The sequence below is a fragment of the Cetorhinus maximus genome, unplaced genomic scaffold (genome assembly GCF_964194155.1).
Source record: "Cetorhinus maximus unplaced genomic scaffold, sCetMax3.hap1.1 HAP1_SCAFFOLD_320, whole genome shotgun sequence".
Lineage (NCBI taxonomy): Eukaryota > Metazoa > Chordata > Chondrichthyes > Lamniformes > Cetorhinidae > Cetorhinus > Cetorhinus maximus.
The window spans coordinates 446,864-457,861 of record NW_027596270.1 but is presented as its reverse complement, the minus strand read 5'-3'; the positions used below and the strand labels follow the sequence as shown (position 1 = coordinate 457,861).

General features: G+C 43.3%; 1 non-coding gene and 1 pseudogene across 2 annotated transcripts; one reads left to right on the top strand and one right to left on the bottom strand.

Moving 5' to 3' along the window:
• The first annotated feature begins 620 nt into the window (after positions 1-620).
• LOC144673254 (Ig heavy chain C region, membrane-bound form pseudogene) lies at positions 621-5,068 on the top strand (annotated as a pseudogene). The gene is made up of 3 exons (XR_013574275.1): positions 621-950; positions 4,359-4,486; positions 4,625-5,068. The product of XR_013574275.1 is annotated as an Ig heavy chain C region, membrane-bound form pseudogene (transcript).
• A 5,843-nt stretch (positions 5,069-10,911) lies between these two features.
• Positions 10,912-10,993, bottom strand: trnal-uag (transfer RNA leucine (anticodon UAG)). The gene has a single exon. It is a non-coding gene; the product is annotated as a tRNA-Leu (tRNA).
• Positions 10,994-10,998: the final 5 nt, after the last annotated feature.

Below are 10,998 nucleotides of genomic sequence, written 5' to 3'. Positions count from 1 at the left end.
GGTCCACTCCGATTGGTAATTCCACTAACTAAACGCTCTGGGCCTGTAGACTTCAAGAAGGAAATTGAAAAGTAGATGAATGAACAATGAATTGAAGGCTGTGCTATTGGGTTTAGATGAAGTCAGGTGGGAGGAGCCTGGTGTGGAGCTTAAACACCAACACAATTGGGCCGAATAGCCTGTTTCTGTGCTGTAAACTTTGAGAAACTTTCTAGTTCAACCCCATAGGTTCTTAGGGAAAATGATTGTGTCCACCTATGTTCCGAGCTGGAAAACCGAACAGATCCCAAAATGTTTTATTAATTAATTCATGGGATGTGGGCGCCGCTGGCTCGGCCAGCGTGTACTGCCCATCCCTAATAGCCATTGAGAAGGTGGTGGTGAGCTGCCTTCTTGAACCGCTGCAGTCCATCTGGTGTGGGCACACCCACAGTGCTGTTAGGGAGGGAGTTCCAGGGTTTTGACTCAGCAATAGTGAAGGATCGGTGTTCTATTTCCAATGAGTGGATAATGTAAACCTTTAATATTCATCACAAAAATATTTCTCTCACATCTAACCAGCCATTTCATTGTCTCCGATATTCTCCAGTTGATTGACATTTATCGTATATTTTCTGCAGTTAAAAATCCGCGGGAACCGTCCGTGTCTGTCCTCCTGCCCTCGGCAGAAGATGTCTCCGCTCAGAGGTTCGTCTCCCTCAGCTGCTTAGTGAGAGGTTTCTCCCCCCGAGAGATCTTCGTCAAGTGGACCGTCAATGACAAGCCGGTGAATCCCGGGAACTACAAGAACACCGAGGTGGTGGCGGAGAACGGCAATAGCTCCTTCTTCATGTACAGCCTGTTATCCATTGCAGCGGAGGAGTGGGCCAGCGGCGCTTCTTACTCCTGTGTGGTGGGACATGAAGCGATCCCCTTAAAGATCATCAACAGAACGGTTGATAAATCCAGCGGTAAACCGAGTTTTGTGAATATTTCCCTTGCACTGATGGACACCGTTAATTCATGTCAATGAGAATCTCTCGGTCACATTTCAAACTTCAATAAATAAATAATAAAGTATTTTTCTCCAATCGTAATTTAAATTCACAATCGCTTAATTAATGTTGTTTTCCACTTTTGCTGATGTTAGACCTGTTCATTTAAAATCGGATATTTCCAGGGCTCAGAACCAAGTCTTGTACACCCAGTGCTCCCAGCTCAGATACATCCTGGGTTAGAGACAGAGTAAAGCTCATTCATTTCAGGATTCTGCAAAATAACTTCACCAGCTCTCCTCCCACTGAGGGGAAATCTAACAATTTCCCATTTCCGACAAACAAACTCAGCACATTTAGAACTCGGTGTTACTGCTTCTCTTGTTGCCCATCCCGTTAAAATGGATGTCAGCTTTAAGCTGCTGCACCACACCCACTGGGAACTGAAGTGAGGGTCACAGAGAAACATGTCCCAACAACCCCCCAACAGAGAGAGGGGGAAGGAAATTGTTAACCCACTGTACCCCAACTTCCCTAACAGAGAGGGGGGAAGGGAAATTGTTAGCCCACTGTACCCCCACTTTACCAACAAAGGGTGGGGGGGAATTGTTTGGCCACTGTGCCCCTACTTCCCCAACAGAGAGAGGGGAAGGGAAATTGTTAACCCGCTGTACCCCCACTTCCCCAACAGGGAAAACTGAAAGGAAAATTGTTATCCAATTTTACCTCCACTTACGAAACAAAAAGACGAGGAAGGTCATTGGTTAACCCGGTGTGCCTCCATCTTCTCAGCAGAGAGAACCGAAAGGAAAATTGCTTAGCCGACTACAGGGAGGGAAACTATTAACTCACTGGACTCTCAGTCCCCGAGCAGAGAATCTAGAAGAGAACAGGCCTCTGCTGTAAGGACCCAGTTACCAATAGCACAAGTCGGCTTCCAGCTTACTGTCCGCAGGCATTAACTTCCAACATGCTGAAAATGAAAAATGTAAAGTTTTAACACTCTTATTCCTATTGACCTGCTGCTAACATTGATTTCTTATAATCCGAATCTAAACTGGTGATTGAATCCTCCCTGCGTTTTTCGTGGTTCTTGCCTGAATTTGAGAGGCACGCCGTGGAATTTTTGCATTTGTTCACCTGATATCACCTTGCATCTCACAGAAAACACGTTTATATACAGAACATTGAAAATATTCACCAAACGTTTCACTGTCAGGGTCAGACTCGATCATTGGTACCCGGTGAAACTTGGAAAAATAATAAAAATACAAACAACTGACACAAATGGACACACACTCATACCTAGGCACAGCCACTCACTCACAGATACTTAGACACAGACACGCACACACACACAGTCACAGGTACACACACAGGCACGCACCCACACACCCGCACGCACCCATACACACAAACACACACACACAAACACGCACTGGCACACACACATACAATCACACACATACACAAATACACACACACAATCACACACACACAAACAAATGGGCACAGACGCACAAACACACACACACACAAACACATGCACAAACACAGACACAGACGCACACACATACGCAATCACACACGCAAATACACACACAGACACATCCACACATAAACACAATCACACACACAAATGCATACACACTCACACACATATACACAATCACACACACACAAACAGATAAAACCAGACAAGCAGACTCATACTAGGGCATAAAGCACAAATGTAATTATTAGCATATACATTATCACACGTTCATAATGACAGAAATACAGACATAAAGACACACACTGTCAACCACATTAAAACAAATGCATGGGCACACCTTAGCACATGCACACACATGAGCAGACAACACCCAGACACGCAAACACAGAAGAACAAACTAACACATTAACAGACACACATGTCGACACAAACATACACATGCACACGAGAACACAAAAAACAGACGTTAGTACATATGAAAACCTAAACACACATTGATACATAGTTCTTAATATCCATCAAGACACAAATGCACACATTAAACTCTCTCTCACACACACACATACTCACACACGCTGTGACACAGACATAAATATGCTGACACATACGTGGAACACAAAAATAAACATTAATACTCATATTAGCAGGCAAGGACGCATAAACACACAGTCACACAGATAGTAATAAATAAACATAGACATCAACGCATAAGCACACACCATAACACACTCATAATACAAATTAGCAGAAAAACAAAGTATACACACAGACGCAGACACTCAGATACACAAATCAGCACTCATTGGCGCATGAACACACACATTAACACTCTTACACACATATGGACACACAAAGAAAGAGTAATGCAAAGCACGAGATACTCATGCACACATAGACAAAAACTAAAGCACAACACAAACGCCAGTGTATTGAAGAAAGTATAATTCAAATGTACTTTTTTAATGGGCATATCCTCCAACATAAAAACAAAAATTGCTGAAAAAACTCAGCAGATCTGGCAGCATCTGTGGAGAGAAAGACAGAGTTAACATTTTGAGTCCAAATGACTCTACTTCAGAACTATAGAGAAGTAAAAATGTGGTGAAATATATACTGTTTAAGTGGGGTGGGACAGGTGAAGCTGGATAGAAGGCCAGTGATAGGTGGAGGCAAAGGAGAGATTGCGAAATAAACAAAAGGTCGAAGGGGTGTTGATGCTGGTGATACTGGTTGAAGGAGGTGCTAATAGTGACATTAAGGGTAGAAAGCAGAATGAGAAAGTGACAGGTGGCCCTAGTGGGGTGTGGGAAAAAAATCAAAATAGGCAAAAAGGTGGAGTTAAAACAATGAATGGAAATAAATTTTTAAAATAATAATAATAGAAATAGGTGGGAAAAAATATATTAAAAATATCCTCCGGCAATTGCCTCGATTACATAATGACCCGATAAACACACTGAAACAATGTTCTTACTGAGAAACTGATTTAAGTTAATGACGCACGTTGATCACAAATAAACAAACAAGATGGGAACTCACATCCGAGCTTTTAAAAAGCAACGTTCACAGTTTCCAAATAAGTAGCTCAGTGAATCTCTCTCGATATCCATCATAATATTCTCCAATAATAGATCGTACGAAATTGTTGGAAAATAAACTGCTGCTGAAGATAAGTTGTCACATTTTCCGACATGGGCTGTACGAGGAATGTAAAGGAGAAATAGTTACAGAGATAGGTTACTGAGATTCACGAACTTAACATCATATATACATTGAACATTAAATTAGAAAATACATTAATAACTTAGGAAAGAGTAAAGAGAATATTGAAAAAGATATCCTGGACTAATAAACAATCTAATTGTATTTCCTTGGCTATATCCTCGTAGATTCCAATGATGGCATCTGGATTGAAGACTCTGAGGATGATAACGGCAACATCTGGACAACCGCTTCCACGTTCATCATCCTGTTCTTCCTGAGCATTTTCTACAGCACTGCCGTCACTCTGGTGAAGGTCAGAAGATTCAATCCACTCACACTTCAAACTGACAGAAGCGGTTTGAAAAATCTCTCAATGTTTCCTTGATTAAAACACTAACACAAATGTCCCACATTCTAAACATCTGCTTCATTATTTTATCCTCTTTTTCAGATCAAGTGATCGGTTGCATTTTGGACACCGTAGACTTTCCTCAGCTGTTTACTGAGATTTCTGTGTTACAAATTTAAAATATGCCTCTTTGGTGACTCTGAAAATAAAATACCTTCTGTTTATGTTTCCGAATCTGTAACTGAGACAATCATGGGCGGTATTTCCATTTTTCTGTTTGAAATGCGCGAGGTAATTATGACTGTATTGCAATTATGGCTTATAATTTCCCTTTAATTCGAATTCCCTGTGTAAATAAGTAACTTTCCTCATTCCTCATTCACATTTATTACGTTCTCTTTATGTTGAGCTCCTATTTCCTCTTCCTGGTGTCTGTTACTGTTGTACATATAGTTGGCAGCTCAGGGCTAATGTGCTCTGTTCTCAATGTGACTTTCAGTCGTTATATTCATTTCAGTTTACTTTAAAATAAACTTTTCTGTAAAATGTTCTCTGAAAATTTTAATAAATCGCGAATGTGAAATGAACTGGCTTTTGCTGAACTCCTTCCCCCAAGGCCCATCAACACTGCTCCATTTTCCCCATTACACGGTTTTCCCATCTTTCCCAGAGAGGTATTTTTCACCAGCCCTGTCTGAGATGTGTTTGAACCCAAGGCCCTTCAGTGAAAGAGTCACTGAGCCACCCAGCGACCCATCGGTGTTAATACATCTTTCCCTCTGCCTTTTTATGGCAAATCCCAGAGGCAGAATGATTGCAGAGCGAGCAGAACCTCGGTGATTTCACTCCCACTCAGGTCTATCACAGTCACATGTCAGGTAATTGTAAACAGCAGGGATCTGCTTCATCAGAGGCCCATACAGGACAGCATATGGAGGACGGAAGTTTCCTTTACACTGTCCCATCTAACACTCTCAGGGTCGGTGCAGCAGGGGTTAGATAGGGGGTAAAAGTTTTTTCTCTCTTTATCCTTTGATGAGATGTGGGTGTCGCTAGCAAAGCCGCCCAGAACAACCTGGTTTCTGAGGCCGTTTCAGAGGGCAGTTAAATGTCAGTCACATTGCTGTGGACCTGGAATCACATGTTGGCCAGGCCGGGTAAGGATAGGAGATTTCCTTCACTAAAGGACATTAGTGCAGCAGATGGGTTTTTACGACAATCGGTGATAGTTGTCATGGTCACCATTCCTGAGGCTAGTTTTCAATCCCAGGTTTTACTAATTGAATTCACATTCCAGCAGCTGCCATGTTGGGATTTGAACCCATGCGCCCAGGGCATTCGTTTGGACTCTCTGTACCTTGTCCAATTAAACACTCACAAGGCAGAGACGTCACAGTCCACCTTCTCAATGCAATTAGGGATGGGCAATAAATGCTGGCCCAGAAAACCACGCCCACATCGCATAAATGTATAACAAAAAATACATATATGAGGCTGACAGGACAGTTGACACAAACCATGGGATAATTCCTAGAATCTAGGGCCGATCTGACACAGACACATTATCGAGCAGTAATCCTGCAAATTATTACCACAGTTGGGGTTTGTCAGGAATACCAGAGGGCACAAATCGTGGAAATTCCCAGACTCTGCTGCCTGCCTGACGCAACAAACAACTAAGCTCACTGAACATCACCCCAGGAATCATCTCGCCCTGCTCCATTCCCTCTGATACCATGCTCCTGAACTCACTGAACATCACCCTAGGGATCCTCTCTCCCTGCTCCATTTCCTCTGATACAATCCTCCTAAACTAACTGAATGTCACCCCGGTGATCCTCTCTCCCTGCTCCATTCCCTCTGATACCATCCCCCTGAACTCACTGAACATCACCCCAGGGCTCCTCTCTCTCTGCTCCATTCTTCCTGATACCATCCTCCTGAACTCACTGAACATCACCCCAGGGATCCTCTCTCCCTGCTCCATTCCCTCTGATATCATCTCTCTGAACTCACTGAGCACCACCCCAGGGACCCTCTCTCCCTGCTCCATTCCCTCTGATACCATCCGCCTGAGCTCACTGAACATCACCCCAGGGATCCTCTCTCCCTGCTCCATTCCTTCTGATATCATCTCTCTGAACTCACTGAACATCACCCCAGGGATCCTCTCTCCCTGCTTCATTCCCTCCGATACCAGTTCTGATGCGAAGTTTCAATTCTTACTCCACTGACTCTGGCAGAAGCTGTTATGCCTTTTCAGTTTTTAACCAATAATAAAATAACTCTGTTTAAGCAGTGTGGACATGCACAAAGAACCCTCATTCCCACACCTCAAATCCAACCCAGGCCGCGGCAGTAAAAGTTTTTTATTTTAAATTTTTCAATGGAATGTGGACGTCGATGACTGGGCCAGCATTTATTGCCCATCCCTATTTCAGAGTGCAATTAAAAGTCAACCACATTGCTGTGGGTCTGGAGTCACATGTAGGCCAGACCAGGTAAGGATCGCAGGTTTCCTTCCCTAAAGGACGTCAGTGAGCCAGATGGGTTTTTAACAGCAATGGTCCCTCGTCGTCATTAGACTTTTAATTCCAGATTTTTATTGTATTCAAATTCCACCATATGCCATGGTAGGAATCGAACCCGAGTCCCCAGAGCATTACCATGGAAAGTAATTGACTGACATCAAGTTCCTCCACTTTCATGTCACATCTTTTAACTCCTAATCTCCATCTCAGATATTTCCAGTTCTATTTAATACCCACGTAGAACTTTTAACTCTGGTTCTCATTCCACTGATTGTGACGACTTGCCCTGTATTTTATGTCCTGGTAAAGCCATTCGTGCTATAATAAAAACAGGGGACGCTGAAGTTCACAGCAGGCCTGGCAGCATCTGTGGAGACAGAAACAGTGTTAACGTTTCCAGTCATATGACTCTTCTTCAGAACTGAAGGGAGGTAGAAATGTGCTGGGTTTTCTGCTGCTGAGGGTGGGTGGAGCAGCTGCAGCAAAATAGAAGGTCAGAGATAGGTCGGAGGTCAGGAGAGAATAAATGACAAAAATGCCATGGAACACAAGTTAAAGGGAACGGTAATGATACTATTAAAGACGAAAGCATGTGTTAATATTTTTTTTAAAAAAGGTCAGCACTGACTGGAGGGAAGGCGGTGATATTGTCACAGGACTGAGACCCCATTCCAGAGACCACAGGTAATGCTCTGAGGACCCACGTTCGAATCCCACCATGGCAGATGGTGAAATTTGAATTCAATAAAAATATGGAAAGGAACCATCGTCAATTGTTGTAAAAACCCATCTGGTTCACTAATGCCCTTCAGAGAAGCAAATCTGCCGATATGTGACTCCAGACCCACAGCAATGTGACTAACTCTGACAGATGCCCTCTGAACAAAGGCAATTAGGGACGGGCAATAAATGCTGGCCAAGCCAGGCCACATCCCATGAACAAATAAAAAGAAAGGAAACAAAGTGGTAGAATGTGTTAATAGTAGAAAAAGTGTCAGCGCTGTCTGAAAGCAAAACATGAGAACAAGATGCAGACTGGCACTTGGGGGGGTAGGGGCTGCAGGGAAACGAAAATGGAGGAATAGTTCATTGTCTGAAGTTGTTGAACTCAATATTGAGTCCAGAAAGCTGGAGAGTACTTGATGAGAAGATGAGATGCTGTTCCTTCAGTTTGCGGTGGGCTTCACTGGAATATTGTAGAAGGCTTAGGACAGAAATGTGAGCATGAGAGCGAGATGGTGAATTGAAATGGAAAGTGACAGGCAGATCTGGGTCATGCTTGCGGACTGTGTGAAAGTGTTCTGCAAAGCGGACAGTCAGTCTGTGTTTATTCTCCCCAGCATAGAGGAGACCACATTGGGAGCAGTGAATACAATAGCCTGAATTGCACGAAGTGCAAATAAATCTCAGCTTCACCTGGAAGGAGTGTTTGGGGGCCTTGGACGGTGAGGAGGGAGGAGGTAAAGGGGCAGGTGTTACACCTCCTGCGATTGCAGGCAAGGTGCCGTGGGAAGGGGATGAGTTGTTGGGCATGATAGACTTTTTCGAATCAGTAATTAGTTTCTGGTTGTGATATTTTTGCACAACAGCGAGACCGGGAATCAAACCTGGGCGATGAGAATATCGAATCCTAACCACTAGGTCACCAGGGTGTTTGTGAAACATCTTGTTTAGCGAATTCAGCTGTCAACCCAAATATTGGTGGTTTGACACCATCTAGGGCGAGTAGATTCTCTCTGTTGCTGCTTCTACTTATATTACCGACACAGTTCTGCTTTGTGTCCTTTGGCCACAAGGAAACGTTGCCCAAACTTTGCCAGTCCTGCTGTTATCCAGTAAGTTCCCAGGCAAATAGTTTTCTGAATATTTATTTCGAAGAAAATGAGATAAATTAGATCAAACATGTGCATAGCATCCAAGCTGTTGGGAAGTAGCAAATAGAAATTGATTCTGTGATTGCACATATAGAACTGGAACACACCATCACACCGAGTGAATCCACTGTCAGTTGCTCTGTGAAAATTTCAATCATCCTTGACTTTGTGGCATTCGGACACAGAGCTGGTAAGCAATCTGGACTTAAAGAACATGTAAACATATGAACTCGGAGCAGGAGTAGGCCACTCGGCCCTTCAAGCCTGCTCCGCCATTCAATAAGATCACGGCTGATCTGATTGAAACCTGCTGCTTACCCTAATAACCTTTCACCCCCTTGTTGATCAAGAATCAATCTAGCTCTGCCTTAAAACGTTTCAAAGGCTCAGCTTCCACCGCATTTTGTAGAAGAGTTCCAAAGACTTACGACCCTCCGGGAGAAAAAAAAATCTCATCATCTCTGTCTCAAGTGAGCGACCCTTTATTGTTGAACAGTGGCCCCTAGTTCTAGATTCTCCCACAAGTTTTGAAAGTTTGGTATGAAATTAGCTGCATAAATACATTTTTTGGTACAAAAACTGTATCAGAATCTCGATTCCAACTCTTCATGTCATTGGATCAGGGAAAGTCCCACAAGAGGAAACATCTTCTCCACATCCACCCTGTCAAGGCCTCTCAGGACCTGAAAGATTTCGATCAAGTCGCTTCTTAGTCTTCTAAACTCCAGCAGATAGAAGCCTAGCCTACCCAGCCTTTCTTCATAAGACAAGGGCAATTAGGGATTGGCAATAAATGCTGGCCTAGGCAGCGACGCCCTCATTCCATGAAGAATATAAAAACAAAAACCTGGCCATTCTTGGTATTAGTCCAGTAAACCTTCTCTGAACTCGTTCTAATGCATTTACATCTTTCCTTAAATAAGGAAGCCAATACTCTACACAATACTCCAGACATGGCCTCACCAGTGTCCTGCACAAGTGAAGCATAACTTCCTTACTTCAATCCCCCTCACAGTCATGATAATTAGCTTTCCTAATTACTTGTTGTGCCTAAATAGTTCAGATTTTTAAAATTCCTTTAGGTCCTTCTGAATAGCTTCGCACATCCCGAAACTCCACTCCATTTTCCATCTTTGTTACCCTGACCTGTCTAAATCTCTTTGCAGCCTATCTGTGTCCCCCCAACAGTTTACATTTCCACCGCTTTTATCAGCTAAACTTTAATGGCAGGCACTAGCAAGGATAGACCTCACAACTCCTGGTTTACAATACCAGTATTTTAACCACTGAGCTATGCTAACAGCTCCAGTCGGTAGAGAAAGGCCAATCTCCTCTTGCAACTTTTAATCCAACTGTTATTCTCTGTACCATTTACCATGAAGATACATGACGAAAGTGAATAAAGTTTGCAATGGTAAAAATGGGTTTACCCCCTCAGGGAACTGAATCACATTGACACATGGAGAGGAACACACAGAGACATAGACACCGATAGTGACAGAGGCGTAAGGAGAGGCAAACATCCAGAAAGAATGGATATCACCAAATTGTCTCTGTTTTTGTTACACTTCCGGCTGCAAATTTGGTGAATGCTTGCGGTTGAACAGAAATGAAAAAGACAGAGAAACGTTTGAAGGATTTTGAGTCAATTTAATTGATAATTAGTTCTGAAAATCAAGAGTAGTGAGAAATGCAGTCTGGTAGGATTTGAACTTGTATCAGGAAACTCCAGAAGATTTCAAGCCAATTACCTTAACCACTCAGCCCTGTACACAAGGACCAGGTATCCTTTAATGTTCTGTACCTGAAATCATGCAATGGTTCAGCAGAAAATGAAGGCAGACAACCCGACCTATTCCTGCCTGGCCTGTAATTCCACCTGTGTCTCCTAGATCTTTCCGCCAGAATAGAGCACTGCACACGTCCCGAGCGCACACTGAAGGATTTGGCTACATTGATTGAAAAGGTGAATCTTGTAAAAAATTGGCAGTGGTGGGATTCGAACCCACGCCTCCATGGAGACTGGAACCTAAATCCAGCGCCTTAGACCGCTCGGCCACACTACCACAAC